This window comes from Somniosus microcephalus, unplaced genomic scaffold (assembly GCF_052327205.1).
Source record: "Somniosus microcephalus isolate GS21.2 unplaced genomic scaffold, FLI_Smic_1.0 unresolved_chr1, whole genome shotgun sequence".
NCBI lineage: Eukaryota > Metazoa > Chordata > Chondrichthyes > Squaliformes > Somniosidae > Somniosus > Somniosus microcephalus.
This window is the reverse complement of record NW_028225179.1, coordinates 81780705-81793888: the sequence shown is the minus strand read 5'-3', so window position 1 is coordinate 81793888 and position 13184 is coordinate 81780705.

Sequence of the window (13184 nt, the reverse complement as noted above, 5' to 3'; positions counted from 1 at the left end):
TCAGTGGTACTGCTCAGCAGGTGTGTACAGGTGTTCCTTGTGCCCTCAGTGATACTGGTCACCAGATGTGCACAGCTGTCCCTAGTACACCTCAGTGATACTGGTCACCGGGTGTGTACAGGTGTCCCTGGTACTCAGTGATACTGGTCACCAGGTGCGTACAGGTGTTCCTCATACCCACAGTGATACTGGTCACCAGGTGTGTACAGGTGTTCCTGGTACCCTCAGCGATACTGGTTACCAGGTGTGTACAGATGCTCCTGGTACCCTCAGTGATATTGGTCGAAGGTGTGTGCAGGTGTCCCTAGTACAACTCAGTGATAATGGTCACCAGGTGTGTACAGGTGTTCCTGGTACACCTCAGTGATACTGGTCACCTGCTGTGTACAGGTGTCCCTAGTACAACTCAGTGATAATGGTCACCAGTTGTGTACAGGTGTTCCTGGTACACCTCAGTGATACTGGTCACCAGCTGTTTACAGGTGTCCCTGGTACCCTCAGTGATACTGGTCACCAGGTGTGTACAGGTGTTCCTGGTGCCCTCAGTGATACTGGTCAGCAGCTGTGCACAGGTGTTTCTGGCACCCTCAGTGATACTGGTCACCAGGTGTGTTCAGGTGTCCCTGGTACCCCTCAGTGATACTGGTCACCAGGTATGTACAAGTGTTCTTCGTGTCCTCAGTGGTACTTGTCACCAGCTGTGTACAAGGGTACCTGGTGCCCTCAGTGATACTGGTCACCAGGTGTGTACAGCTGTCCCTGGTACCCTTCAGTGATAATGGTCACCAGGTGTGTACAAGTGTTCCTGATACCCTCAGAGATACTGGTCACCAGGTGTGTACATGTGTCCCTGGTACTCCTCAGTTATACTGGTCACCAGGTGATTACAGGTGTCCCTGGTACCCCGCAGTGATACTGGTACCCTCAGTGATACTGGTCACCAGATGTGTACAGGTGTTCCTGGTACCCTCAGTGATACTGGTCACCAGGTGTGTACAGGTGTTCCTGGTACCCTCAGTGATACTGGTCACCAGGTGTGTACAGATGTTCCTGGTACCCTCAGTGATAATGGTCACCAGGTGTGTACAGGTGTCCCTGGTACCCTCAGTGATACTGGTCACCAGGTGTGTACAGTTGCTCCTGGTACCCTCAGTGATACTGGTCACCAGGTGTGTACAGGTGTCCCTGGTACACCTCAGTGATATGGGTCACCAGATGTGTAAAGGTTTTCCTGGTACACCTCAGTGATACTGGTCATCAGCTGTGTACAGGTGTTCTTGGTACCCTCAGTGATACTGGTCACAAGGTGTGTGCAGGTGTTCCTGGTACACCTCAGTGATACTGGTCACTAGGTGTGTACATGTTTTCCTGGTACCCTCAGTGATACTGATCACCTGGTGTGTACATGTGTCCCTAGTACACCTCAGTGATACTGGTCACCAGGTATGTACAAGTGTTCTTCGTGTCCTCAGTGGTACTTGTCACCAGCTGTGTACAAGGGTACCTGGTGCCCTCAGTGATACTGGTCACCAGGTGTGTACAGGTGTCCCTGGTACCCTTCAGTGATACTGGTCACCAGGTGTGTACAAGTGTTCCTGATACCCTCAGAGATACTGGTCACCAGGTGTGTACATGTGTCCCTGGTACCCCTCAGTTATACTGGTCACCAGGTGTTTACAGGTGTCCCTGGTACCCCGCAGTGATACTGGTACCCTCAGTGATACTGGTCACCAGATGTGTACAGGTGTTCCTGGTACCCTCAGTGATACTGGTCACCAGGTGTGTACAGGTGTTCCTGGTACCCTCAGTGATACTGGTCACCAGGTGTGTACAGATGTTCCTGGTACCCTCAGTGATAATGGTCACCAGGTGTGTACAGGTGTCCCTGGTACCCTCAGTGATACTGGTCACCAGGTGTGTACAGTTGCTCCTGGTACCCTCAGTGATACTGGTCACCAGGTGTGTACAGGTGTCCCTGGTACACCTCAGTGATATGGGTCACCAGATGTGTAAAGGTTTTCCTGGTACACCTCAGTGATACTGGTCATCAGCTGTGTACAGGTGTTCTTGGTACCCTCAGTGATACTGGTCACAAGGTGTGTGCAGGTGTTCCTGGTACACCTCAGTGATACTGGTCACTAGGTGTGTACATGTTTTCCTGGTACCCTCAGTGATACTGATCACCTGGTGTGTACATGTGTCCCTAGTACACCTCAGTGATACTGGTCACCAGATGTGTACAGGTGTTCATGGTACCCTCAGTGATAATGGTCACCAGATGTGTACAGCTGTCCCTAGTACATCTCAGTGATACTGGTCACCAGGTGTGTACAGGTGTCCCTGGTGCTCAGTGATACTGGTCACCAGGTGCATACAGGTGTTCCTGGTACCCTCAGTGGTACTGCTCACCAGGTGTGTACAGCTGTCCCTGGTACCCTCAATGAGACTGGTCACCAGCTGTGTACAGGTGTCCCTGGTACCCTCAGTGATACTGGTCACCAGATGTGTGCAGGTTTTCCTGGTACACCTCAGTGATACTGGTCATCAGCTGTGTACAGGTGTTCCTGGTACCCTCAGGGATACTGGTCACCAGGTGAGTACAGGTGTCCCTGGTACACCTCAGTGATATGGGTCACCAGATGTGTGCAGGTTTTCCTGGTACACCTCAGTGATACTGGTCATCAGCTGTGTACAGGTGTTCCTGGTACCCTCAGTGATACTGGTCACAAGGTGTGTGCAGGTGTTCCTGGTACCCTCAGTGATACTGGTCACAGTGTGTGCAGGTGTTCCTGGTACCCTCAGTGATACTGGTCACCAGGTGTGTAGATGTGTTCCTGGTACCCTCAGTGATACTGCTCAGCAGGTGTGTACAGGTGTTCCTTGTGCCCTCAGTGATACTGGTCACCAGATGTGCACAGCTGTCCCTAGTACACCTCAGTGATACTGGTCACCGGGTGTGTACAGGTGTCCCTGGTACTCAGTGATACTGGTCACCAGGTGCGTACAGGTGTTCCTCATATCCACAGTGATACTGGGCACCAGGTGTGTACAGGTGTTCCTGGTACCCTCAGCGATACTGGTTACCAGGTGTGTACAGATGCTCCTGGTACCCTCAGTGATATTGGTCGAAGGTGTGTGCAGGTGTCCCTAGTACAACGCAGTGATAATGGTCACCAGGTGTGTACAGGTGTTCCTGGTACACCTCAGTGATACTGGTCACCTGCTGTGTACAGGTGTCCCTAGTACAACTCAGTGATAATGGTCACCAGTTGTGTACAGGTGTTCCTGGTACACCTCAGTGATACTGGTCACCAGCTGTGTACAGGTGTCCCTGGTACCCTCAGTGATACTGGTCACCAGGTGTGTACAGGTGTTCCTGGTGCCCTCAGTGATACTGGTCAGCAGCTGTGCACAGGTGTTTCTGGCACCCTCAGTGATACTGGTCACCAGGTGTGTTCAGGTGTCCCTGGTACCCCTCAGTGATACTGGTCACCAGGTATGTACAAGTGTTCTTCGTGTCCTCAGTGGTACTTGTCACCAGCTGTGTACAAGGGTACCTGGCGCACTCAGTGATACTGGTCACCAGGTGTGTACAGGTGTCCCTGGTACCCTTCAGTGATAATGGTCACCAGGTGTGTACAAGTGTTCCTGATACCCTCAGAGATACTGGTCACCAGGTGTGTACATGTGTCCCTGGTACTCCTCAGTTATACTGGTCACCAGGTGATTACAGGTGTCCCTGGTACTCCGCAGTGATACTGGTACCCTCAGTGATACTGGTCACCAGATGTGTACAGGTGTTCCTGGTACCCTCAGTGATACTGGTCACCAGGTGTGTACAGGTGTTCCTGGTACCCTCAGTGATACTGGTCACCAGGTGTGTACAGATGTTCCTGGTACCCTCAGTGATAATGGTCACCAGGTGTGTACAGGTGTCCCTGGTACCCTCAGTGATACTGGTCACCAGGTGTGTACAGTTGCTCCTGGTACCCTCAGTGATACTGGTCACCAGGTGTGTACAGGTGTCCCTGGTACACCTCAGTGATATGGGTCACCAGATGTGTAAAGGTTTTCCTGGTACACCTCAGTGATACTGGTCATCAGCTGTGTACAGGTGTTCTTGGTACCCTCAGTGATACTGGTCACAAGGTGTGTGCAGGTGTTCCTGGTACACCTCAGTGATACTGGTCACTAGGTGTGTACATGTTTTCCTGGTACCCTCAGTGATACTGATCACCTGGTGTGTACATGTGTCCCTAGTACACCTCAGTGATACTGGTCACCAGGTATGTACAAGTGTTCTTCGTGTCCTCAGTGGTACTTGTCACCAGCTGTGTACAAGGGTACCTGGTGCCCTCAGTGATACTGGTCACCAGGTGTGTACAGGTGTCCCTGGTACCCTTCAGTGATACTGGTCACCAGGTGTGTACAAGTGTTCCTGATACCCTCAGAGATACTGGTCACCAGGTGTGTACATGTGTCCCTGGTACCCCTCAGTTATACTGGTCACCAGGTGTTTACAGGTGTCCCTGGTACCCCGCAGTGATACTGGTACCCTCAGTGATACTGGTCACCAGATGTGTACAGGTGTTCCTGGTACCCTCAGTGATACTGGTCACCAGGTGTGTACAGGTGTTCCTGGTACCCTCAGTGATACTGGTCACCAGGTGTGTACAGATGTTCCTGGTACCCTCAGTGATAATGGTCACCAGGTGTGTACAGGTGTCCCTGGTACCCTCAGTGATACTGGTCACCAGGTGTGTACAGTTGCTCCTGGTACCCTCAGTGATACTGGTCACCAGGTGTGTACAGGTGTCCCTGGTACACCTCAGTGATATGGGTCACCAGATGTGTAAAGGTTTTCCTGGTACACCTCAGTGATACTGGTCATCAGCTGTGTACAGGTGTTCTTGGTACCCTCAGTGATACTGGTCACAAGGTGTGTGCAGGTGTTCCTGGTACACCTCAGTGATACTGGTCACTAGGTGTGTACATGTTTTCCTGGTACCCTCAGTGATACTGATCACCTGGTGTGTACATGTGTCCCTAGTACACCTCAGTGATACTGGTCACCAGATGTGTACAGGTGTTCATGGTACCCTCAGTGATAATGGTCACCAGATGTGTACAGCTGTCCCTAGTACATCTCAGTGATACTGGTCACCAGGTGTGTACAGGTGTCCCTGGTGCTCAGTGATACTGGTCACCAGGTGCATACAGGTGTTCCTGGTACCCTCAGTGGTACTGCTCACCAGGTGTGTACAGCTGTCCCTGGTACCCTCAATGATACTGGTCACCAGGTGTATACAGGTGTTCCTGGTACCCTCAGTGATACTGGTCACCAGGTGTATACAGGTGTTCCTGGTACCCTCAGTGATACTGGTCACCAGGTGTGTACAGCTGTCCCTGGTACCCTCAATGATACTGGTCACCAGGTGTATACAGGTGTCCCTGGTACCCTCAATGATACTGGTCACCAGCTGTGTACAGGTGTCCCTGGTACCCTCAGTGATACTGGTCACCAGGTGTATACAGGTGTTCCTGGTGCCCTCAGTGTTACTGGTCAGCAGCTGTGTACAGGTGTTACTGGTCACCAGGTGTGTTCAGGTGTCCCTGGTACCACTCAGTGATACTGGTCACCAGGTATGTACAAGTGATCCTCGTGCCCTCAGTGGTACTTGTCACCAGCTGTGTACAAGGGTTCCTGGTGCCCTCAGTGATACTGGTCACCAGGTGTGTACAGGTGTCCCTGGTAACCCTCAGTGATACTGGTACCCTCAGTGATACTGGTCACCAGATGTGTACAGGTGTTCCTGGTACCCTCAGTGATACTGGTCACCAGGTGTGTACAGATGTTCCTGGTAACCTCAGTGATACTGGTCACCAGGTGTTTACAGGTGTCCCTGGTACCCTCAGTGATACTGGTCACCAGGTGTGTACAGGTGTTCCTTGTACCCTCAGTGATACTGGTCACCAGGTGTGTACAGGTGTGCTTGTTACACCTCAGTGATACTGTTCACCTGGTGTTTACAGATGTTCCTGGTACCATCAGTGATACGGGTCACCAGGTGTGTACAGGTGTCCCTGGTACCCTCAGTGATACTGGTCACCAGGTGTGTACAGGTGCCCCTGGTACCCTCAGTGATACTGCTCACCAGGTGTGTACAGGTGTCCCTGGTACCCTCAGTGATACAGGTCACCAGGTGTGTACAGGTATTCCTGGTACCCTCAATGATACTGGTCACCAAGTGTGTACAGGTTACCTGGTACCCTCAGTGATACTGGTCACCAGGTGAGTACAGGTGTCCCTGGTACACCTCAGTGATATGGGTCACCAGATGTGTGCAGGTTTTCCTGGTACACCTCAGTGATACTGGTCATCAGCTGTGTACAGGTGTTCCTGGTACCCTCAGTGATACTGGTCACAAGGTGTGTGCAGGTGTTCCTGGTACCCTCAGTGATACTGGTCACAGTGTGTGCAGGTGTTCCTGGTACCCTCAGTGATACTGGTCACCAGGTGTGTAGATGTGTTCCTGGTACCCTCAGTGATACTGCTCAGCAGGTGTGTACAGGTGTTCCTTGTGCCCTCAGTGATACTGGTCACCAGATGTGTACAGCTGTCCCTAGTACACCTCAGTGATACTGGTCACCGGGTGTGTACAGGTGTCCCTGGTACTCAGTGATACTGGTCACCAGGTGCGTACAGGCGTTCCTCATACCCACAGTGATACTGGTCACCAGGTGTGTACAGGTGTTCCTGGTACCCTCAGCGATACTGGTTACCAGGTGTGTACAGATGCTCCTGGTAACCTCAGTGATATTGGTCGAAGGTGTGTGCAGGTGTCCCTAGTACAACTCAGTGATAATGGTCACCAGGTGTGTACAGGTGTTCCTGGTACACCTCAGTGATACTGGTCACCTGCTGTGTACAGTTGTCCCTAGTACAACTCAGTGATAATGGTCACCAGTTGTGTACAGGTGTTCCTGGTACACCTCTGTGATACTGGTCACCAGCTGTGTACAGGTGTCCCTGGTACCCTCAGTGATACTGGTCACCAGGTGTGTACAGGTGTTCCTGGTGCCCTCAGTGATACTGGTCAGCAGCTGTGCACAGGTGTTTCTGGCACCCTCAGTGATACTGGTCACCAGGTGTGTTCAGGTGTCCCTGGTACCCCTCAGTGATACTGGTCACCAGGTATGTACAAGTGTTCTTCGTGTCCTCAGTGGTACTTGTCACCAGCTGTGTACAAGGGTACCTGGTGCCCTCAGTGATACTGGTCACCAGGTGTGTACAGGTGTCCCTGGTACCCTTCAGTGATACTGGTCACCAGGTGTGTACAAGTGTTCCTGATACCCTCAGAGATACTGGTCACCAGGTGTGTACATGTGTCCCTGGTACCCCTCAGTTATACTAGTCACCAGGTGTTTACAGGTGTCCCTGGTACCCCTCAGTGATACTGGTACCCTCAGTGATACTGGTCACCAGATGTGTAGATGTTTCTGGTACCCTCAGTGATACTGGTCACCAGGTGTGTACAGGTGTTCCTGGTACCCTCAGTGATACTGGTCACCGGGCGTGTACAGATGTTCCTGGTACAACTCAGTGATACTGGTCACCAGGTGTGTACAGGTGTTCCTGGTAACCTCAGTGATACTGGTCACCAGGTGTGTACAGGTGTTCCTTGTACCCTCAGTGATACTGGTCACCAGGTGTGTACAGGTGTTCCTTGTACCCTCAGTGGTACTGGTCACCAGGTGTGTACAGGTGTTCCTTGTACCCTCAGTGATACTGGTCACCAGGTGTGTACAGCTGTGCTTGGTACACCTCAGTGATACTGGTTACCAGGTGTTTACAGATGTTCCTGGTACCATCAGTGTTACGGGTCACCAGGTGTGTACAGGTGTCCCTGGTACCTCAGTGATACTGGTCACCAGGTGTGTACAGGTGTTCCTGGTACCCTCAGTGATACTGGTCACCAGGTGTGTACAGGTGTCCCTGGTACCCTCAGTGATACTGGTCACCAGGTGTGTACAGGTGTTCCTGGTGCCCTCAGTGATACTGGTCAGCAGCTGTGCACAGGTGTTTCTGGCACCCTCAGTGATACTGGTCACCAGGTGTGTTCAGGTGTCCCTGGTACCCCTCAGTGATACTGGTCACCAGGTATGTACAAGTGTTCTTCCTGTCCTCAGTGGTACTTGTCACCAGCTGTGTACAAGGGTACCTGGTGCCCTCAGTGATACTGGTCACCAGGTGTGTACAGGTGTCCCTGGTACCCTTCAGTGATACTGGTCACCAGGTGTGTACAAGTGTTCCTGATACCCTCAGAGATACTGGTCACCAGGTGTGTACATGTGTCCCTGGTACCCCTCAGTTATACTGGTCACCAGGTGTTTACAGGTGTCCCTGGTACCCCTCAGTGATACTTGTACCCTCAGTGATACTGGTCACCAGATGTGTAGATGTTTCTGGTACCCTCAGTGATACTGGTCACCAGGTGTGTACAGATGTTCCTGGTACCCTCAGTGATACTGGTCACCGGGCGTGTACAGATGTTCCTGGTACAACTCAGTGATACTGGTCACCAGGTGTGTACAGGTGTTCCTGGTAACCTCAGTGATACTGGTCACCAGGTGTGTACAGGTGTTCCTTGTACCCTCAGTGATACTGGTCACCAGGTGTGTACAGGTGTTCCTTGTACCCTCAGTGGTACTGGTCACCAGGTGTGTACAGGTGTTCCTTGTACCCTCAGTGATACTGGTCACCAGGTGTGTACAGCTGTGCTTGGTACACCTCAGTGATACTGGTTACCAGGTGTTTACAGATGTTCCTGGTACCATCAGTGTTACGGGTCACCAGGTGTGTACAGGTGTCCCTGGTACCTCTGTGATACTGGTCACCAGGTGTGTACAGGTGTTCCTGGTACCCTCAGTGATACTGGTCACCAGGTGTGTACAGATGTTCATGGTACCCTCAGTGATACTGGTCACCAGGTGTGTACAGATGTTCCTGGTACCGTCAGTGATATTGGTCACCAGGTGTGTACAGGTGTCCCTAGTACAACTCAGTGATAATGGTCACCAGGTGTGTACAGGTGTTCCTGGTACACCTCAGTGATACTGGTCACCAGCTGTGTACAGGTGTCCCTAGTACAACACAGTGACAATGGTCACCATGTGTGTACAGGTGTTCCTGGTACACCTCAGTGATACTGGTCACCAGCTGTGTACAGGTGTCCCTGGTACCCTCAGTGATACTGGTCACCAGGTGTGTTCAGGTGTCCCTGGTACCCCTCAGTGATACTTGTCACCAGGTATGTACAAGTGTTCCTCGTGCACTCAGTGTTACTTGTCACCAGCTTTGTACAAGGGTTCCTGGTGCCCTCAGTGATACTGGTCACCAGGTGTGTACAGGTGTCCCTGGTACCCTTCAGTGATACTGGTCAACAGGTGTGTAGAGGTGTTCCTGGTACCCTCAGTGATACTGGTCACCAGGTGTGTACAGGTGTCCCTGGTACCATTCAGTGGTACTGGTCACCAGGTGTGTACAGGTGTCCCTGGTACCCTTCAGTGATACTGGTCACCAGGTGTGTACAAGTGTTCCTGATACCCTCAGAGATACTGGTCACCAGGTGTGTACATGTGTCCCTGGTACCCCTCAGTTATACTGGTCACCAGGTGTTTACAGGTGTCCCTGGTACCCCTCAGTGATACTTGTACCCTCAGTGATACTGGTCACCAGATGTGTAGATGTTTCTGGTACCCTCAGTGATACTGGTCACCAGGTGTGTACAGATGTTCCTGGTACCCTCAGTGATACTGGTCACCGGGCGTGTACAGATGTTCCTGGTACAACTCAGTGATACTGGTCACCAGGTGTGTACAGGTGTTCCTGGTAACCTCAGTGATACTGGTCACCAGGTGTGTACAGGTGTTCCTTGTACCCTCAGTGATACTGGTCACCAGGTGTGTACAGGTGTTCCTTGTACCCTCAGTGGTACTGGTCACCAGGTGTGTACAGGTGTTCCTTGTACCCTCAGTGATACTGGTCACCAGGTGTGTACAGCTGTGCTTGGTACACCTCAGTGATACTGGTTACCAGGTGTTTACAGATGTTCCTGGTACCATCAGTGTTACGGGTCACCAGGTGTGTACAGGTGTCCCTGGTACCTCTGTGATACTGGTCACCAGGTGTGTACAGGTGTTCCTGGTACCCTCAGTGATACTGGTCACCAGGTGTGTACAGATGTTCATGGTACCCTCAGTGATACTGGTCACCAGGTGTGTACAGATGTTCCTGGTACCGTCAGTGATATTGGTCACCAGGTGTGTACAGGTGTCCCTAGTACAACTCAGTGATAATGGTCACCAGGTGTGTACAGGTGTTCCTGGTACACCTCAGTGATACTGGTCACCAGCTGTGTACAGGTGTCCCTAGTACAACACAGTGACAATGGTCACCATGTGTGTACAGGTGTTCCTGGTACACCTCAGTGATACTGGTCACCAGCTGTGTACAGGTGTCCCTGGTACCCTCAGTGATACTGGTCACCAGGTGTGTTCAGGTGTCCCTGGTACCCCTCAGTGATACTTGTCACCAGGTATGTACAAGTGTTCCTCGTGCACTCAGTGTTACTTGTCACCAGCTTTGTACAAGGGTTCCTGGTGCCCTCAGTGATACTGGTCACCAGGTGTGTACAGGTGTCCCTGGTACCCTTCAGTGATACTGGTCAACAGGTGTGTAGAGGTGTTCCTGGTACCCTCAGTGATACTGGTCACCAGGTGTGTACAGGTGTCCCTGGTACCATTCAGTGATACTGGTCACCAGGTGTGTACAGGTGTTCCTGGTACCACTCAGTGATACAGGTCAGCAGATGTTTACAGGTGTCCTTGGTTCCCTCAGTGATAAGGGTCATCATGTGTGTACAGGTGTTCCTGGTGCCCTCAGTGATACAGGTCACCAGATGTGTACAGCTGTCCCTAGTACACATCAGTGATACTGGTCACCAGGTGTGTACAGTTGTCACTGGTACTCAGTGATACTGGTCACCAGGTGCGTACAGGTGTTCCTGGTACCCTCAGTGGTACTGCTCACCAGGTGTGTACAGCTGTCCCTGGTACCCCCAGTGATACTGGTCACAAGGTGTGTACAGGTGTCCCTCATACCCACAGCGATACTGGTCACCAGGTGTGTCCAGGTGTTCCTGGTACCCTCAGCGATACTGGTCACCAGGTGTGTACAGATGCTCCTGGTACCCTCAGTGATATTGGTCGAAGGTGTGTACAGGTTTCCCTCGTACAACTCAGTGATAATGGTCACCAGGTGTGTACAGGTGTTCCTGGTACACCTTAGTGATACTGGTCACCTGCTGTGTACATGTTTCCCTAGTACAACTCAGTGATAATGGTCACCAGTTGTGTACAGGTGTTCCTGGTACACCTCAGTGATACTGGTCACCAGCTGTGTACAGGTGTTCCTGGTGCCCTCAGTGATACTGGTCAGTAGCTGTGTGCAGGTGTTTCTGGCACCCTCAGTGATACTGGTCACCAGGTGTGTTCAGGTGTCCCTGGTACCCCTCAGTGATACTGGTCACCAGGTGTGTTCAGGTGTCCCTGGTACCCCTCAGTGATACTGGTCACCAGGTGTGTACAGGTGTCCCTGGTACCACTCAGTGATACTGCTACCCTCAGTGATACTGGTCACCAGATGTGTACAGGTGTTCCTGGTACCCTCAGTGATACTGGTCACCAGGAGTGTATAGATGTTCCTGGTACCCTCAGTGATAAGGGTCACCAGGTGTGTACAGCTGTTCCTGGTACCCCTCAGTGATACTGGTCACCAGGTGTGTACAGGTGTCCCTGGTACCCTCAGTGATACTGGTCACCAGGTGTGTACAGGTGTCCCTGGTACCCTCGGAGATACTTGTCACCAGGTGTGTACAGATGTTCCTGGTACCCTCAGTGATACTGGTCACCAGGTGTGTACAGGTGTCCCTGGTACCCTGTGATACAGGTCACCAGGTGTGTACAGCTGTTCCTGGTACCCTCAGTGTTGATTAGTCCGGAGTTTCCTGGGTGAATTTTGCTGCTTTAAAGGTCTTGCAACATCTGCCTTTCTCCTTTCCTCCAGCAGTTCTCCAGTAATCCGTGCGTTCTGGATGATTTGTGCCAGAATTTGTGGAATTTTTTGAGGATGTAACTGGTAAATTAGATAAGGGAGAACCAGTGTATTTGGACTTTCTAAAACGCTTTCGATAAGGTCCCGCATAAGATATTAGCGTGTAAGGTTAAGGCACATGGGATTGGGGGCAAGGTATTGACTTGGATAGAGAACTGGTTCGCAGACAGGAAGCAAAGAGTTGGAATAAACAGGTCTTTTTCCGAGTGGCAGGCAGTGACTGGTGGGGTACCGCAGGGATCAGTCCTTGGACCCCAGCTATTCACAATATATATTAATGATCTAGATGAGGGAACTCGATGTAATATCTCCAAGTTTCTAGATGACACAAAGCTGGGTGGGCATGTGTGTTGTGAGGAGGATGCCGAGAATCTCCAGTATGATTTGGACAGGTTGGGTGATTGGGCAGAAGCATGGCAGATGCAATATAACGTGGATAAATGCGAGGTTATCCACTTTGGTGTCAAAAACAGGAAGGCAGATTATTATCTGAATGGCAATAGATTGGGAGAAGGGGAAGTGCAACGAGACCTGGGTGTCCTTGTGCACCAGTCGCTGAAGGTAAGCATGCAGGTGCAGCAGGCGGTTAAAAAGGCAAATGGTATGTTGGCCTTCGTAGCGAGAGGGTTTGAGTACAGGAGCAAGGATGTCTTGCGGCAGTTGTACAGGGCCTTGGTGAGACCACATCTTGAGTATTGTGTGCAGTTTTGGTCGCCTTATCTGAGGAAGGATGTTCTTGCCATGGAGGGAATGCAGCGAAGATTCACCAAGCTGATACCTGGGATGGCAGGAATGACGTATGAGGTGAGATTGGGTCGATTGGGCTTATACTCGCTGGAGTTTAGAAGAATGAGAGGGGATCTCATTGAAAAATAAAATTCTATCAGGACTAGACAGACCAGACGCAGGAAGGATGTTCCCGATGGTCGGGGAGTCCAGAACCAGGGGTCACAATCTAAGGATAAGGGGTAAGACATTTAGGACAGAGATGAGGAGGAATTTCTTCACC